Here is a 19,266-nt window from a genome sequence, read left to right as displayed (position 1 = left end):
CTACCGTACCTGCCTGTCAGCGCAGGAGCAACCGGTACCCAATGCTCCCCACAGAGCCTGTCGGCGCTGGTTCCACCAAACCAGTGCCTCACCAACCACAAACCTCACCGCACGTCCCTGGGGGGGGGGGGGGGGTTTGCAGGTACTTTTTACCCAGACCTGGGTCAGATCGAGGGGTCTAGGGGTCCTCCCTCTTTCCAGTGAGCCGGGCAGTGGGGAGAGAGAGGACAGGCTGAAGTTGCAGCACAGCCTCTTGGGGAGGGAGACAGCTGCAGCAGTAGCCTGTCATCTCTCTACCCCGTGTTTATGTTTGTCTCACGAGGATGTGGCCACTCCCTTCTGGTAACCACGCCCCCTCAATTTCCCCAGGGTCCGGCAGACCTCTCGGCACCCCTGGCTGCCTGCACCCTCTCTTAACCGCTGGACTCTGTGCTGTGGTTGGTGGAAGGTATAGGCTTTTCCATTGCTGTAAACAGGTCCTGGGTCGGATGATCTGACAGATTACCTGGTCTTTGAATCCTGGTTATTTTTAAGGGACCATTTACGCTGAGACCCGACCCAAGATGAAAATAGTGTGGTGTAACATGGGCATAATAATAAGAGTTTAATAAATTGATATTGACAGCAGTAACAAAATAATCTGCTTATCACAAACATGTTCTGACAACGCCCCCCCCCCTCCATGCAGCAGAGGCATAGCGACGGCTGGTGGCTGCTGGACCGCGAGCGCCTATTGGCTAGCGGTCCAGCGCGGAAGATATGAATTTTACATAGCAGCAGTGCACGTCTCTCTCCGTCTCCCGGACACAGCGGGGAGCGGGGGACAGGACACAGGACATGACAGGACGCACACTGGCAGGGGGGAGGTGAGCGGCTGGCTATGTAGGTGTACCCCCCCCCCTCCCGCAACTGAACCCACCCTCATGCAGTCACCCACCCTCCTGCAATCTCCCACCCTCCTGTAGTCAAACCCACCTGCAGCCACCCACCCACCCGCAGTCAAACCCACCCTCCTGCAGTCAAACCCACCTGCAGTCACCCACCCTCCTGCAGTCACCCACCCACCCTACTGCAGTCACCCACCCTCCTTACTAAAACTGCACCCACCCTCCCTACTGCAATACTGCACCCACCCACCCTGCTGCACACTACTGCAGTCCACCCTGCTGCACACTACTGCACCCACACTACTGCACCCACCCTCCCACACCCTACTGCCATCACCCCCCACCCTGCTGCACCCTACTGCCCCCACCCTGCTGCACCCTACTGCACCCACCCTGCTGCACCCACCCACCCTGCTGCACACTACCGCTCCCACCCTCCCTGCTCCACACTACCGCTCCCACCCTCCCTCCCTGCTGCACACTACCGCTCCCTCCCTCCCTGCTGCACACTACTGGCGGTGCATTGAATTGAAAATAGCGGCGGGGAGTGGGCCGCTGCACAGTTCTGTCCCCCTTGGCAATGAGCAAATTCAGTCCCCCTTGGCATTGAGCATGAAGCCCCTTGGCATCGAGCATGAAGCCCCTTGGCATCGAGCATGAAGCCCCTTGGCATCGAGCATGTAGGTAAGTGGCACTTTTGTGTCAAATGTGTAATGGGCATTATGGTGTTTTATATAGTATGTAGTGGACATTGCGGAGTGTTATATAGTATGTGATGGGCATTGCGGAGTGTTATATAGTATGTCATGGGCATTGCGGAGTGTTATATAGTATGTCTTGGGCATTGCGGAGTGTTGTATAGTATGCAATGGGCATCATGTGTGGGCTTTTGTGTAATTGGAATTACAAAGTTCACTAAAATGTGTACGGTGTGTGGTATAATGTTGGTCCGTGTCCACTTTTCACTGCGCAGGAGCCTCACAAATTGGGGGGGGGGATGAAACATGCCCTTGCTCCGGGCGCCGTGGCACCTAGCTACACCACTGCCATGCAGCACCCGGGGCGCGTGACACCCCCCCCCCCCCCTAGTTACGGCCCTGTTTAAATACATAATATATAGGGATACATGTGTGCTCGAAAAATCACAGGAGCTGATTGGTTGGTACTTTATCTCTCACAACTTTATCTCGAGACTATGTAAAAACCGGACCCGGACTACACTCCGGACCGCCGGACAGGACATCAAAATCTGCAGTCCGGAGCTTGTAGGGTCCGGTTCGGGGGATGTCCTGTCCGGGACAGGGATAGCTATCACCAGGGACATGGGGGAGGGGAGATTACAGCCTCCCCGGGCGGTCCGGACCTTCCGGTTTTTGCTACATGCCCGAACCATACAGGGAGGCTTTATTCTACCCCTTCTCCTCTACCTGGTGACAGGCAGCCCCCCGAACAGGACACCCCCCAGACCGGACGCTACAAAATGCGGAGTTTGATGTCCGGTCCGGCGTTTTTGTCCTGGTCTGGTTTTCACCCATACCCCTTTATCTCTTTCCGAGCATTGATCAATACCCTTAGCTTTCAGATTAAACAGGTATCAAATATAAGATTTAAAACTATGCAGAGGATCTAGGGATAGGATGGCAGAGTGTCCTATCTACGCCCTGCAGCAAGGATGTGTCTGCATATTTGTGTGGAGGGTTAGGTCATATATTGTATAACTTTGGGGATTGGTATTGTGGTTTCTCATCTCCTTGAGTACAATGTACCCGAGGAAGAATGATTCTGGTATATTAATAGCCCAGACTCTTCCTCTTATTGTTGTCTATTTATATCAGCCCCCACACCCTGCACCTTCATGGCACATGTGTTCGGATGAATGCCAGCCAGGGGAAGGTCTAACTAAGGTCTTGTCTTGTGTGGCTTGCTCATGTCCTGAGCAAGGACCCCCTCTCGCCCCCTCCTGCCTGGTGGCAGCAGCAGCAGCAGCAGCAGCACCGGGGTGGGTGAGGGCGTATGTGCGTCACTACTGGGATGTGCATCTGCGCCGGCGTAATGCAGGAGGAAGGCAGGAGGAGAAGAAGCTGCTGCTGGAGGAGTTACTGGAGACTGGAGAGAGGCAACAGCACGGGCACAGAGAGGCATCCCGCGAGCAGCTCTGTCCCTGCCATAGGGTCACACAGGGAGAGATGAGGACAAGCTAATTGAACGGATTCTTCTGCAGCCTGGATCAGGGTGAGTGAGGGCAGCTGAAGCTCTGGAAACTTTCCCGGGTGTGTAATGCGGGCTGCAGAGCTGTGGTACCCTGCACAATGATTGCACTCCATGTATACTTACAGCAGCATGCCATGCTGGTCCCTGTAGTGCCTGCCCCGCCCAGGGACTGCACCGTTATATCATGTGTGAAGGAATCTGGGGAGTTCCAGGATTACCTAGATACAATGCAGAGTGTGCGCTGAGCTGAGGGGAATGCACAGACCCACGTGTGGGAATGTCCTTCCAGAGAGCTGATCTGATGGTCACCTAGTCACTAGTTCTTCATGTCTTCTCTGGGACCTGTGGCCCTACGCAGCAGGATAAGACCGTGCTGCATACACATAGCAAGCAATAGTATAAAGTCATTTCCAGCGACACTGCTGCTACAGACACTTCTTTCATTTACCCTGAGGTGTGAGATACTTGGTGTGACTTGATACTCCGCAACAGGTAGTGAGTGATTCACATTCTTGTACCACTTTCATTCCTAAAGGATGTTCTTATTCACATAGCAGCTACACAAAGTCTTGCAGAGTGTACAAGTCACATTAGAGTGGTACTTATGTAGCAAAAGCCTTGGTATGATGTCACAGTTTAGGGATAACAATGCGTAGTGGGTGGTTCGACGTGAGCCATTATCTGTGTTTTTTGCTGTTTGTACTCAGTTTAGCGACTTAGTTGCACACAGTACAGTACATTCAGTACATTCAGTGCCAGTAGCTGTAGATAGTGTACACCTGCATTGTACTGTTGTAGTGGCGAAGCAACGTGGACTCTATTAAAAAAAAAAGTTTTTGATAGGACCCTTGGAGTGGCTAAAACGGGGTTCACTCTTATTGGGACCCCTGCTGATTGGATAACGCCCCCGATCAGTTGGCCACTCTTTGACTTCTGTGAGATGGGGCAGCAGGAGGTAGCGGCTTCTCTATAGGAATTGGACCCTACCATTGTAGGAGCTTTATAAACCATTTATCAGCTAACACTCCTGCATCGGCACTGCATTACCCTATATTATGGGAATAGGCCTGCTATTGAATAAAGGCCCCCCCATACACTTCTGCAATTTTGGCTGATTTCATCTGATTCCGAGGGATCGGGCTGAGAAATTGGGTGAAAACTGGCTAAATCGCATGTACAGTATTTGACATCCCATCTGATACGATACGGTGCCCTGTGTAGATTTAACCTCTGCACATAGATATATCGGATGTAGTGTGCATTCTAGCACCCTGCACCTTGTAAAATCCTTGCAGTTGATCCTTCCTGCCTGGGGTGTCCCTGTCTGCTCTGGTGCTTCTAGCACAGTCTGGTTTCGTATCTTAATGCTGAGATACAAACCAGACTGTCATAGAAACAACACAGCAGAGAGTGACACTCCAGGTTGAAAGGAGGAACTGCAAGGATTTTACAAGTTGCAGGGTGCTAGAATGAACAGTAGGGTGTTTGGCCGTTAGGCACCGGCAGCTCCCTGGGAGTCCTTTTTTACATGCAATAAATTGCATGTAAAAATAGCTTATCAAGTTCCAAATCAGATGTAAGGATTCCTGGGGAGCTGCCAGGGGAGTTCAAGAGAAATGAGGTCCGACTTGTGCTTTAAGCAAGTCGGACTAGTGTATGGGGGCATTTAACACCTCCATACAGTACAGCGATTTGGGCTGATTTCACCCGTTCCTGACCGCTAAAGCTGAATTTGCTGTCCCATGGAGTCCGATGCACGGTCCGATGCACGGTCCCGTGCGCACCTGACCTTATTCGGATGTCGGACCTGCATGCAGATCTGACTTCCGACTCGGACCCCCTTCCCGGGGGCGGGTAACAGTGATTGCATGCGATACATCACATGTGATCCTGCTGGCGTCTTGCGGGGGGGATCGGATGGCCATGCACTGCTGTGATCCATCGCAGTAGTGTATAGGTGCGTACACACGTACAGATTTTCTGTCTGATCTATCTGGTGGGAACAAAAACCTAGAAATGTATTTGAGCATATGACAATCAAAATTTCCAAACAAATGCAGGAAAACAGAAAAAAAATATATGCTTTGATAAATTTCTTATATCAGAACGATTAAACAATTTGTCTGACTGACCACTGTCTGTTTTCAAGTGTTTGGAAACAATTTTTTGATTGTCAGTTGCTCCCATACATTTCCAGGTTTTTGTTCCCACCAGATAGATCAGACAGAAAATCTGTACGTGTGTGCGCACCTTTAGTCCCGCTTTAGTCACAGTCTGTGGCTTGCCAGTGTCTGAGCAAAACTGTATGTAGTCACATCTGTAAATAGAGGATCTCAGCATAATAGGGTGCGTATGGATCTAATGTGCTACAATCTCGCTCCTGATATTTTCACTGTGCTTCATTATAATGTATTTTCCATTTTAAACACTCCATTAAATGTTCAGTAGAATAGAGTATAGTGCTAATGGTAAGAGATTTCAAAGAGTTGTACTGTGCATAGAGAATAGTAGAGATATTCAGATTGTACTGTGCATTTGCTTAGTATTTCCAAGGGCAGCATGTTTCAAGGGCAATTCTTTAAAACCTGGGTCTGTGACTGAAACTTAGGGACAGTAACTTGGCAACTATGTAATATATCAACCTAATTACAAAGTCCTGTCCTTGTGCAAGGACAGTGTGCTCGCAGTGTGGAGCCTGTGTAACAACAATGTATTGCCTGTCCGCAGGTAGATTCTGTCGTTGTCAAGGAATTAGAATTACAAGCGGAACAGATGTCCGAGAGTAATAACGATCTAGTGTGTCTCTGCATCTGCTGTGTTTGCATGGTGTATTCTTTTTTTAAACGAATGCCTTGCTATAGAATGGCATGCTATGGGATGGTATACAGTTACCTGTGCAGTAATGTTTACTAGTGTATATCATATTTTATGAGGGGAATTTTCTCTGCTCTACTGGCTCAGCACATTTACTAAGATGGAAGTTCTATTGAAGATGAGATGTTATCCCTAGCAACCAATCAGATTCTATCTATTATCTTCTAGAACAGGGCTGGGCAACACCGGACCTCCAGATGTTGATGAACTACACATCACAGCATGTCTTGCATCAGTTTCAGCATGGCCACATAGCAAAACTAATGCAAAGCATCCTGGGATGTGTAGTTCATCAACATCTGGAGGGCTGGTGTTGCCCAGCCCTGTTCTAGAAGTAGAATCTGGTTGCCATGGACAACATGTCATCTTCAATAGAACTCCCATCTTAGTAAATTTACCCCATTGGCAGGTATTCAATGCGGCCGGCGAGGGGGTTAAACAGCGAGGATTGCAGAAAACCAGCGATCCCCGCTGTTTAACCCCCGCGCCGGCCGTTCGCTCTATTCAACGTTCTGGGGAAATCCTCGCTGTCACAGGACGGTGAGAATTCCCCAAAACAGCGAGACCCGCGGCTAATGCAGAAAACTCACTGTATTTAGCCGCGAGTCTCGCTGGTTCAGGAGCCGCATACGCCAATCCCCCCTTGCTCAAAAAATGGAGCGAGGGGAAATAGGCGTATGAGAGGGCTGCGTTGAATACTGACAGGGTGAGTGGTGACAGCGAGCAGGAAGTCCTGCTCGCCCACAGCATTGAATACCTGCCAATGACTTTTATTATAATTTCAGTTTCAGCAGAATGTGGAAGAACTACATGGAGATTGATCTTTTCCTTAACTGAATTGTTTATGATGTGGCTTTGTATAGTCGTTGGGAAACCACAAGTCCCAATGTGATCAATTTATATGTATGTTTGGATTTGTAGTCCTAGTTAAGCTATAAAGATGCCAGTGGTTTACCTATTGCTGAGAGAAGAAAGAAACACATGAGCAAATGAATATCATTATTAATATAAAGTAGATATTGTTCCCCTGGGCACAATATTACCAGGGGCGAATTTTAAAGTCTGAGAGTGGATTTGGCCTCTTTTCCATCAAAAGCACGTGGATCCGTGGCTATTCTGCCAGTCCACGTGGTTTGCGGAAGGTCGGAGCATTCCTACGTGTCGGAGAAAAAAAAATCAGACCTTACTATATAAGTCGGAACCCCTTCTAACCTATTCAACTAGGAAACTGACATCTTTCCGACAAGACGGCAATTTCGACTACAATTTAATATACACCATAGTGTGTGTCCATCCTTACTCCCTGATTGTACAGATCTTTTAACTATAATACTGTATGTGTTAAATAAAGAAGAATTTACTACATTTTACTGATGTCAATGTCAAATCCTACTTTTCATAAAGATTAAGGGGTTATTAGTCAAAGCTTGGAGATAAAGTACCAGCCAATTAGCTTTACATTGTACAGGCTGTGCTTGAACAATGACAGTTAGGGGCAGCTTGGGTGAGACTTTATATTCAAAATGTATCTCTTTGCCAGACTTTGAGAAATACCCCCTTAATATCTAGGTATTACTTAAAGGTGTGTACACACGGCAGGATATGCTGTGAGATGCGAGTCCCGATACGATCGGATCGCATCGGGACTCGCATCTCACGACATGCTAGTGGGGCACAATTTACACTATATCTGGCTGCCGATTTGCGCTCACATGGGAACATGCGATTTGCATGCGATTTGGCTTCCGATGTTCCCTATATCTGGAACATCGGAAGCCAAATCTTACCGTGTGTACACACTATAAGACAGATGTAGGTTTTTACTATTGATCAGAAACGTGCTTTTTTATCTATTGATAGCGGTGCCATAGTATTGTTATAGTGCATATGCACACAGTTCAATCTCGTTTTTGATTCGATTTAGATTTGGCCTATTCATCCTGTGCTGAAGTTTTGTTTTTACTTGTTTTTGATTTTCACTATTTTCCATTTGGTTTGCGATTAGTTTTCAATTCGATTTCAATGTTCCTGATCCTTCAGGCAGGAGATTGAAATCAAATCTGGATCGAATGGAATGCAGCAGTGAACACATTAGATTTGCACTATCTACTATTAGATTTCTACTATATAGTCTTGCCTGCCAAGACTTTTTTTTCTGTTACATTTTCGGCACACGGGAGCGCTCATTGGGATTGAATCTGCATCGAATGCTATGAAAAGCATTTGACGTGCATTAGGTTTCGATTCCATTTTGCTTCTAGGACTGACTGTTGTTTTCACCATTACCCTTTAAAATGTGGTTCTCGTTCCAAAATGTGAGAACACCGTGCGGGATGTTTCTCATACATTAATGTGCTGGTAGTGCAGTAGGTTGCTTTTTATTACCGCTCAACCTGTGAAAAGCCTACTTGAAGCGAGGTTATGATCTCTAAATTGTGTTTTCAAGCACTGTAATCCACTCTCCCAACACTTGTGCTGTAATAGTATAAGTATTGCAGCTACTGTTAGTCCAATTAGAGAATTATGGCGGTGCTGAATATACTGTCGTTTTGTGTATCCAGAAACCTAAGTCCCACACAATCCAAGCATATCATCCTGCAGCTGTGTGTTCAGACACAACAAGCAGTGATGTCGGGAAGTGACATTCAGAAAACCCTCCTAGCCTATCCGTTTTCCTCTCAGTCCCGTCTTCACTATTTCCCAAACCACGTTCATGCTGATTCACAAAATGAGTCCTTTGCAGTTGCCATGGAAACTAAGCTGTGCACCCTTGGACGTATCCGCAGGTCAGCACTGTTCCTGCAGTCCAGGGCATGATCATTAGGAGCGTAAAAGGACTGTGTGCCTGGATGTGATGAAGCGCAATCAACAACTTTCCCAGGTGACATTTAAAAGTTCTTTAACAATCTCAGATAGACTCCTTTAAAACAACTTTCACTGGGTTTTAGTTACCTTTATGGGAAAAATGAGCATTGGGAATTGTAAAGATCTCACCAAAACTCAAGGTAGGTATATGTTTAACCTCTAACAAGTCTGTCTGTTACCCAGTTTGTTTTATCACTGTCTACTATTGTAAATCGCAACGGAATCTGCTGCGCTATATAAGACACTGTAAATAAATAAATAAACTAGGGCAAGGCAATCCCGGTGATATGTTATTCCTGCTTGAACTTTACATATTATAGTCTAGTGTGTATAGATTACCTGTATATACCAAGCATCCTAAACTTGAGCTGTTTACACTTGGTGTGATTTGGGCTATCGATTTTGACTATTCCAAATTCGATCCCAACACACAGCTCCACGGCATCATACTCAAAAATAGAAATATACTGTGCAGCAGAGTCTATTTCTACTATCTTAGAACGAGGGCCATGCAGCTCAGTGCAGCATAGCCTCTGCTGCACACCCCCCGCCCCCCGCTGTTGCTCCCTCCCAGCTGATGCTGGCACTTTGCCACGTCCTGGCGGCTGCTGATTTTGGTCTCTGCCAGATCGCATCGTGTGTGTGGCACAACAGACTCCAGCAGTGCTATATCAACCCTGAAAGCCTGCAATGTCTGTAAAGGCCTGCCTGCTCTCCCTTTACACCTTTCCTAACTACCTCATCTTTGTGGGCCTAAAAAAGGCCATTTTCAATGAGAGTCTCATAGTAATGTAGGGTCATCCCGGGTTCAATGTGAAAGGTGCTGACCCGGGTTGTCCCTGCTTCAAAAGCATGTGTGAATGTGTTCCAACCCGAGAATTTCCCTGCATGTCATTCCTGGGTTGGTCTCTGCATTTTTGGTGTGAAAGGGGTATTAACCTGTGCTGGATGCAGGAGCAACCCTGCTACCCAGCAGGGTTGAAATCCCGGCAAATTTACCCAGGCATTTGGCCCGGGAACCTTTCACACCAGCGCTAGTCATGGGTTGTTCCCAGACCCAACCCGGGAACTTAGGCTGGTGTGAAAGGGGTATTAGTGTGCTTTGAGGACCCTGTTCAGGAACCCCAGACCTACACCAGTCAATATTACTAACCTGGCACTGCTGGCGATGTGGGAGTTGTAGTTCTGCTCTAGAAAAGGGAGTATCATGGTATATACATCCTTTCATGCTATTTAAGATACTGCTTTTATTCAGTAGAGCAGTGGTTCCCAACCCTGGTCCTCAAGTACCCCCAACAGTGCACGTTTTCCAGGGCTCAACACAGAATCACAAGTGACATAATTAGCTCCACCTATGGATCTTGTAAAATGTGTCTGAATAATGAGTGCACCTGCCGCGTGACCTGGAAAACGTGCACTGTTGGGGGTACTTGAGATACAGGATTGGGAACCACTGCACTAGAGTAATATACAGAAGTGGTTCCCAAATGTGGTCCTCAAGGCACCCCAACAGCCCTAGATTTAGTGATATCCTTGATTGTATGGTAAAATCAAATTGACTGAGGTACTAATTAAGTCGCTTGTGCTTACAGATGGGTACACACCTAAAGATTTATCTGTCTAATCCAGTGGTATCAAACTTGTGGCCCTCCAGCTGTTGTCGAACTACACGTCCCAGCATGCCCTGCCAGTTTTAGCAATCCATTATATAAAATCTGTGGCAGGGCATTCCACAACAGCTGGGGGGCCATGCGTTTGAAACCACTGGTCTAATCCATCTGGTAGGATCAAAAATCTGGTAATGTATTGGATCCTATAAAAATCGAATATTTACTAACAGACAATGGACTTTGTTCCAATTGGTTAATTTGTCTAAATGATTATTTTTGGCCATTTTCCAGCATCGAGAGCAAATGATTGATTGTCATATGCTTTCATTCATTACCAGATGTTTGTTCACATCAGACAGATACATCCAGGGCTATTTTTCAGTAGGCTCCAGCAGGAACTGAGGCCATTATTCTAGTTCACTCTTTCTGACAAAATATTTCTTATGCTGTGAACACACGGGGGAGATAGGTGCTATAATCGCTGGGAATATGGTCGCAGGCGACCATATTGCCAGTGATTGGGAGTTTGCCCCGGAGATAAATCTCCGGGTGCGCGCGCCCGTTTTCTGCCCCATTGTAATCGCTGGTCGCAGGAGCTTGCTCCTGCGACCAGCTAATTACCTCTGCGGCACCCCCAGCAGAGGTTCGTTTTCAACAGCGACCATCTCTGGTCGCTTGTTGAAAAAGAGACACTGAGCAATATATTGCTCAGCAATATATTGCAAGCAATATATTGCTAGCAATATATCTCCCCCGTGTGTACGCACCTTCAGATGGACAAAACCATGTGCTCTGCCGGTGAGGCAGGTGTTACTTGTGAAGAGATAATTAGATTTGGGTGGGGTTTTACACCTGCCTCACCTGCAGTGCACATGGTTTTGTCCATCTAAAGGAGCCCATACACGGTCTGTTGTGTATGGCTCCGTTCTGTACTATGCGATGCGCGCTCCCGTGCATCACATAGTACGGTACAAAAAGTATGTGCTGCACATTCTTTTTGTACTAGGTACACATCGGATCAGATCGCAGTGCATGCACACTGCATGCACTAGGGATGCGATCCGATCCGATGTGTGCTGTTTCAGCATAGAACGGATCCGTTAAACGGACTGTGTATGGGGGGCTTTAGAAATATTTTGTCAGAAAGAGTGAACTAGAATAAGGGCCTCAGTTTCTGCTGGAGCCTGCTGAAAAATAGCCCTGGATACATCTATAATTTTGTACCCAGCTAATTAATGGAAACCTGGACTGTTGTGGTGCTTTGAGGACTGTATTTGGGAACCACTGGCTTACAGGGAAATGTATCCTCTCTTTGAAGATGTTCTGCAGGGACTGGCGTGAGACCTCGCCTGCCTTGTTTATGCTCAAAACAGAAGTTTAATTTGGATTTAGAACCCGGATAAACTGGAGTCTGCTAATGAGAAACAGAAGATTCCTTTGTTGAGCCTCTTTTAGAAGTTTTAGTTAAAGTAAACAATATGTCTGGTTTATGTTTTTAGTTTATATACATCATCATCTCTGCAATAATCTCTTTGGAAGAATGAAGAGCAGATATTCTCAAGGGAAGAGCCTATTACTTTACTGCATTCATTTATATCAGAGGAAGTGTTCTATCTGCAGCGCATGCATTAGGCCATTATGGCTTTCCAATATATTTACTTACTTGTTTACTTCTGCCAAAATATTTCTGGCATGTGGAGTGTTGCAGATTTATGAAGCGAGTCCAGGGTTCCAGATAAAAGATGAGAATAAAAGTAAACAGTAGCATTTCCAATCATTATCCAATGCTAAAGCATTATCGGTAAATGATTTTCAACAAAAAGTAAAAAAAAAAAAAAAAAAAGATTTTTAATGTATATTATTAGATTATTGACATTTCTGTTTAACTCCCTAAATCAGCCATTTCCAAACTATGGCCCACTAGCTGTTGTGAAACTACACATCCCAGCATACCTTGCCATAGTTTTAGCACTCCCTATAAGAAAAACTGTGACAAGGCATGATGGGACTTGTAGTTTCACAACAGCTGGAGGGCCATAGTTTAGACATGCATGCCTGCCCTAAATGCATTGCTTGCTATATCAACCTAGGAGCTACTAATTATGCTCATTGAGCAGATCCAATTAATTCTCAGTTGCAGCGTTTACTAATAACCTGCCGGACCAGTCTAGCAACTGAAGGTTTAAGGCTGGGTACAAATTATGCCATATATCGTTCCTACAGCTGACCATCAATGTATATTACATTGGCAGGCCTGTACAGCCAATATGTCGACATATCAACATGTTGACACATCAAGTTGACTCTGCAGCACGGATGATGTCGATTTATCATGCAGGCGTAACAGTAAACCTACCTGTGGTATGGGCAACCTGTTAATTCACCTGTTGTGTGGCCACGGGAACCACAGACACTGGGCGAGATGCAGGAAATTTAAAAACTTGGCTAAACCTCCGAAAATGCACCAAGCCCAGAATGCGGTACATTCCGTGCTTGGATGTGGTGGGCAATGCATTTGTTTTTTTTTAAACCAGCATTGCCCATATAAGCATATGGGCTTCTTTTGCAGTTTTCTGCTGTGTGGGATCCAACCAGGTCCCTCTCTATATCCCTGCAGAGCACGCATCACTTGGTGCATGCACAGATAGGACTTCCAGATTTTGCATGCACCTATCATCACAGGGAAGGTTTCTTACCACAAGAGCCGTCTTTAGGCAAATTCTTCATGCATACGGCGTTTCTAAATGCTGGTATGCATGCAGAGACTGGCGGCAAGCTGCTTGTGATGCTTTCTGCATTTCGCCCAATGACATGACAACTGGGCAAATATGAAAGTCCACCTTGATGTGCATGGCCAGACATACTGCATCAGACTGATGATTGGTAAGTGTAAAGCTGGGTACACATATGTACAATCGTTGGGCCGTTTTTCCAATCTGGGGGCAAACGGTCGTTCGATTGTATAGGTGTGTACGCTGTCCCAATTGCTGCTGTGCGATCGATAAACGGCCAAAAACGCTCTTGGCCGTCCACGGTCGGTCGGTCGAAGGTTCTTTGCTGCTTAATATTTCATCCGACAGGACGGCTCCATATCGGAACAAAAGTGAAGTGTGTACGCACGTTCGATCGATATGCTTGACAGTTTGACAAAGCACGGTGGTATGCTGCATTATGAGAGACCCTGTAACCCTTTGCCTGCTGTTTTAACTAATGTGTGTTTAATGCCTCACTGCCCAACACTTTAGAGGCATCACTTTAAGACATTAATCAATGTTGAAGTTTTAATAGAGTGTGCTGGAAGCTCTTTGCAGAGCACCATAACACACTATTAAAACTTCAACATTGATTAATGTCTTAAAGTGATGCCTCTAAAGTGTTGGGCAGTGAGGCATTAAACACACATTAGTTAAAACAGCAGGCAAAGGGTTACAGGGTCTCTCATATACTTCTTCTTGTGATTGTTTGGACGGGAGTACATCGGACGTCGCAAGTAAAATTGTACATATGTGTACGCGCAGAACGGTCGTATGTTTTGGACGGCCGAACGTGTATTCGGTCGATCGAACGGTCACAAGAAAAATGAAATTGTACATATGTGTACCCAGCTTAAGCTTGACAGTTGGTCAGCTAGGGTGACTCTGGGGTGTACCAAGCATAAGACACATGTTACAACATTCTCAGATTAAACGATGCCCCACAAAAACAATTAAACCTACTAAATGTGTTCTGATGTGTTGTCAAAATACAAATTGTAAAAGTTTACCAACTTACTATTTTTTTATTATAAACTCACATGTTAAGCACAAACCCATTAATTTACATTTAGTTTTCTCCTAAAAAAATAAAAATAATAATTATCCTATACATCTTTGCTGCAGTCACACCAAACAGCCCCCCTTGGCACGCCAGGTCGCATTAGAATCTTCTTGCTGCTTTTTTGCCAAAACAAAAAAAAATGATTCTTAATTGCAGTACAGGATGACTAGGATGTACAAGGAGACTGCGATAATTTTATAAATGCTTGTATATTTGTGTGCAACTGAGTTTTGGAATCTGTGTACAAAGTGCTCCAATGTAGAAGCTGCAGCTTTATTTTGCAATACAAGTTTTGTTCTTCTCCATCGTACACCGATGTATATATCGGTGTAGCATATATATATATATATATATATATATAAGTGCCATATATCAAATCTGCCCATTCTCCTTGTGCATCCGTTACCTCATGGTTTACATGCATTTCGGTAATCAAAAGACACCTGAAGATAGCAGAGTTGCACGGAACCTGGTGGCTTACTACTACCAGGCATCTCTCACTGCATGGCATATATGAAGACACATCTATATATATGTTGGCACCCCAATACTAAGGGGCATTTCATAATATTAAAATAGCTGCTGTTCTTCTTTTGAATAGAATGCCACAGTCTTTGGGGATGGGACACAAGTAAGAAATAAGGAAAAATAAGGTACTTGTGTATTTTGGCGGCGCCCCCGATGTCCGTCCTACGATGAACGCATCGCATGCCATGTACCCGATGGCATGCGATGCGACGCGAGTTTGACCCCCTATACGATAAAAAATCATATAAGCACCCTAAAGGGTGCTTTTGAGCACCCTAATGGGTGCTTACAATGTTAAATGCACCCCCATGCCACCCCCCTACTATAAACGTGAACCCGAAGCGTGGCGAGCGGTGACGGTACGCGTCCTACGACCTTTTCATACCCCCACTATCCACGTCGGCGTGGAGTTGAGAATAGACTAGTGTGGCGAGCGCAGCGAGCCACCGAGCCCGAAGCGTGGCGAGCGCACGCGGATACCTTCACAGGTAAACGCGTCCCTTCGCGGGCTTCACAGGTATGCGCGTTCCCTCACGGGGCTCGCTGCGCTCGCCACGCTTCGGGCTCGGTGGCTCGCTGTGCTTGCCACACTATTCTATTCTCAACTCCACGCCGACGTGGATAGTGGGGGTACGAAAAGGTCGTAGGACGCGTACCGCCGCCCCTCGCGGGCTCGCTGCGCTCGCCACGCTTCGGGTTCACGTTTATAGTGAGGGTGTGGCGTGGGGATGCATTTAACATTGTAAGCACCCATTAGGGTGCTTATACAATGTTTAATCGCATCGCATGGTATGCCATGTACAATGGCATACAATTTCAAAATTGTATGCCATCGTGCACTATCGTACGATATCGCATCGCATCGCATACCATCGTATGCGTTATGGTATGCGATGCGATGGGCGTCGCCAAAATACACAAGTACCAAAAATAAATATAGAAATCACTTCTGTCCGATGCCAGCAGCCGGGAAAACAATTGTGTGTACCTCATGGTAGGCACAGGGATGGGGGTGAGAGGTGTGGATGGAGCACTGTTGGCACTTGTGGTGCATGCTGTCAGAACAATAGCCAATTCCTTACAAATAATTTAGAGTTCTTGTAGGAACTTTGATGTTGAAAATCCAGGGTGTGAAAAAGGAAACAATGGGTGAAATTTAATTGGGTGATAAAATCAGAAAGTGAAAGATTTGGTAACTATTTTTTTTTAAGCGGCAATCATTTACACTGCAAGAGCAAACTGGTTTTGCAGTGTAAATGATTGCCGCTTTAAAATTTTTTTTACCAAATCTTTCACCCAATGTGTCACATCTCTGATCCATATATGCATTTTATTCTGGTTATATATTAGCAAATATTTGTTATTCTCTGATATAGTTGCATATATATAGCAATGCCTAAACGAAGTGTGGTATAGCTTTATGAAGCACACCTTCCATTCAGTCTATATACCTTACTCTACTGCCAGCAGTGACTCCTGTGGGAGACTGGTCATCATTGGATCGGCAAACTAGGTAATCAGTTGATGGAATCCTACAATACAGGTATTGGGAACTGTGAAGCAAAAGCATGTTGGATACAGCTTCCTCCTCGTACTGACAGAGTTATAGCTACAGATCTGCTCAGATCTGTGTAAGGAAATGGAACAATTAGCAACTGTGGCAAAATCTAAAACTTTGCACCATTTATTTTCCATAGGCTAGCACAGACTACTGTTTTCCTGCATGGATTAGGTCATATTCCTGACAATGATGTGTCTGACCAAAATTACAATATGTCAAATGACTTCACACTGATTTCCCAATAGGACATTCCCCCTTCCACCAGAGACTAGTCACAAGTATGCTTAATTTCATATCTTTTCTTTCCCTGAGAATTCGGCAGTAACATGCTGGGTGACCTTACTTCACCAGCTAGCACAGATTGCAGGAGGGTACTTTGTTGCTGGGAAAGCTGAGTGCAGTTACTATGCCAGTCCTGGGGTATGAGGAATCCCATTCGTACTCGGTAGCTGTGTGTTACTGATTCCTCCTTCGAGCACAATAGGAAGGTAACTCCCTACCACCACCTGGCTCCTGCACAGCCCCTGAAATCACTTCTGGGTATATGTGGTCACACCGCTGCAACACCATCTAGTTGGTGATGCCTTACATCTTACTGGCCACTTGATATGGACCAGTGCTTCACTTGGTAGAAGGCAGTAGGCACCAGGGGGAGGGTTAGGATTTGTGTTAAAAGGGTATATGGTCAATAGGTCCACCACTGAAGGTTGACATGCCTTAGATTGACACCCTCAAAAGGTCGACATGAGTGTAGGTCAACAGGGTCATTAAGCCAACATGGGGAAGGTCAAGAGTCAAAAGGTAGACATGGGGGTTTTTAAATTTTGTACTAGCTGACATGTTCCGACAGGCGCTATTTCATGCTAAACCATCCACTAAGTGGCGGTAGAATAAAAAATTGAGCTGAGTATAGAAAGGAATCGTACCCAAAGCATGGCGAGTGCATCGGTGTGCCAATACGGTGTCCATGTAGACTGTATCCGCATTCGGGACAAAAAAGTGAAAAAGACATGTTGACCTTCACCATGTTAACCTAATGCTTGTGTTGACCTAATGACCCTGTTGACCTAGACCCATGTCAACCTTTTGAGACCCATATCGGCCTAAGGCCTGTCGACCTTCAGTGGTCAACATAATAAATGTCAATCTTCCTGTGTTCGACCCAATGATCCCAACCCGTTAAAAGTCAACCTTTATTGTGTTCACCATTTGCATGTTTGCCGTTGCCCCTGCAGCAATGTGGGTGTTTTCTTGTACAGTAGGGATCTTCATGTGGGGGCATTATAAGGGGTCAGACATTGTGAATGCACTATTAGATCCACCTGGCAGACGGCATAGAGACAAACCGTGCCGCACAATCTATTATATGATCAACTGTGACGCTGACCAATGCCAGGGAACATTTTGCTGGCCTTTCTGACCTCTGGTCTGTCTCAAAATATATTTTACCACTGTCCACTGCAGCAATAGAAGTCCACGCGTAAGATAATGATGGCACATTTTCTGAGGACAGTAGCAACATATAATATCTATATAGCTCTGTTCATATATTTTGCTCAGTGTTTATTGAAAAGTAAAAATATAACATTAGATTGATTGTGGTTTAAAATACTCTTTATGCCTTTAAAATAAATACTGACTTTCTTGCTACATGTTCAATCCAAGGACAGAGCGGTTCCTGGAGTTGTGGTGCTACTCCCTGTGATGTGAGTATCATCATCACGGAAATTATGCATTTCCTGCCACCATCTGCTATTCATAGAGCTGTTCAGTGGTAGGGACAAGAGGGGACCGGAATGCAAATAATTGTATTGCTCACTTACATCCTTCTAGAAATGTGTCGCTATATGGCCGATCTGTAACAGAAAAAAACACTAATTCAAATGATATTTTATTTATTAAATTATACACTAGGGATTATTTTGTGAGAAGCTTTAACCTACCAGTTTCTGAACTGAGGGGTAGATGTATGAAGCAGTGATAAGGAAGTGATACTGGAGCAGATGCATTAAGCCTGGAGAAGAAATAAGCTGGAGATAAAGCAACAGCCAATGAACTGTGTTTGAATATGAAATTTGGGAGTTGATTGGCTGGTGCTTTATCTCCTTTCACATATCTTCAGTTTCTCTTCTCCAGGCTTAATACATCTGCCCCAAAGTGCCTGGTACTTAATTACCATCCAATCAGCTTCTAAAGGTGCCCACACACGCACCGATCCCGGCGGTGCAATGCTATGCAATGGGGTGCGCGCCCCCGCGGCACCTCATCGCACAGTACAAAAAGTATGTGCTGCACATACTTTTTGTACTAGCTTTTTATCGCATCGCATCGCATGCACAAGGCATACGATGTGATGCTATGTGTGCTAGTTAAGCACAGAACGCACGCCAGGATCGATGCGTCTGTGGGCATCTTTACTTTCACTTTTAATCCCAGCCTGTAACTTAACAGTCAGGAGCTGATTGGCTGGTGATAAAGTACCAGGCACTTTATCACTTCTCCTCCCTTATCACTGCTTCATCCATCTACCCCTGAGGACCTAATTGCAACTTGTTCACTAGACTCGCAGCTTTACAAACAGGTCAGCTCCAAACGCCCGCCTTCCCATCGTCGCCATCAGTGTTGCCCGCATCCGCTCACTAGCATATGAAGGGTCCAAGAACACACCCCCTTGCATGCAGCCGAAGTGGACAAAAAATTTGATGGTTCAGACCTGACTTTTATTTCCGTCGGAGATCGGCGAAAAGGGGGGCGGGTGCTGAAGTCTTGTCAGCTGCCCGGCCTGAGTAGGGGACTGCCCAGCGTTTTCATGGGGATGCCCATAAAACACTGGGCGTTCCCCCTGATCCCACTCTCCTCCCTCCCTTACCAGTGAGAACGCCTCAGCGAGTGGGATACTTACCAAAGGCGTATG

At 45.8% G+C, this 19,266-nt stretch overlaps 1 protein-coding gene across 1 annotated transcript in view; it reads left to right on the top strand.

Annotated features, from left to right (window-relative positions):
* The first annotated feature begins 2,849 nt into the window (after positions 1-2,849).
* Positions 2,850-19,266, top strand: part of LRRC8C (leucine rich repeat containing 8 VRAC subunit C) — a 60,293-nt gene continuing 43,876 nt past the window's right edge. Inside the window, exon 1 of the mRNA XM_083157135.1 lies at positions 2,850-3,119. The gene's annotated coding sequence lies outside the window, so the exon portion shown is untranslated. The remainder of the gene's footprint in view (positions 3,120-19,266) is intronic.

The sequence above is a fragment of the Crinia signifera genome, chromosome 8 (genome assembly GCF_055691185.1).
Source record: "Crinia signifera chromosome 8, ASM5569118v1, whole genome shotgun sequence".
NCBI lineage: Eukaryota > Metazoa > Chordata > Amphibia > Anura > Myobatrachidae > Crinia > Crinia signifera.
Note: the sequence above shows the minus strand (reverse complement) of the source record. Positions and strands in the feature narration are given on the sequence as shown.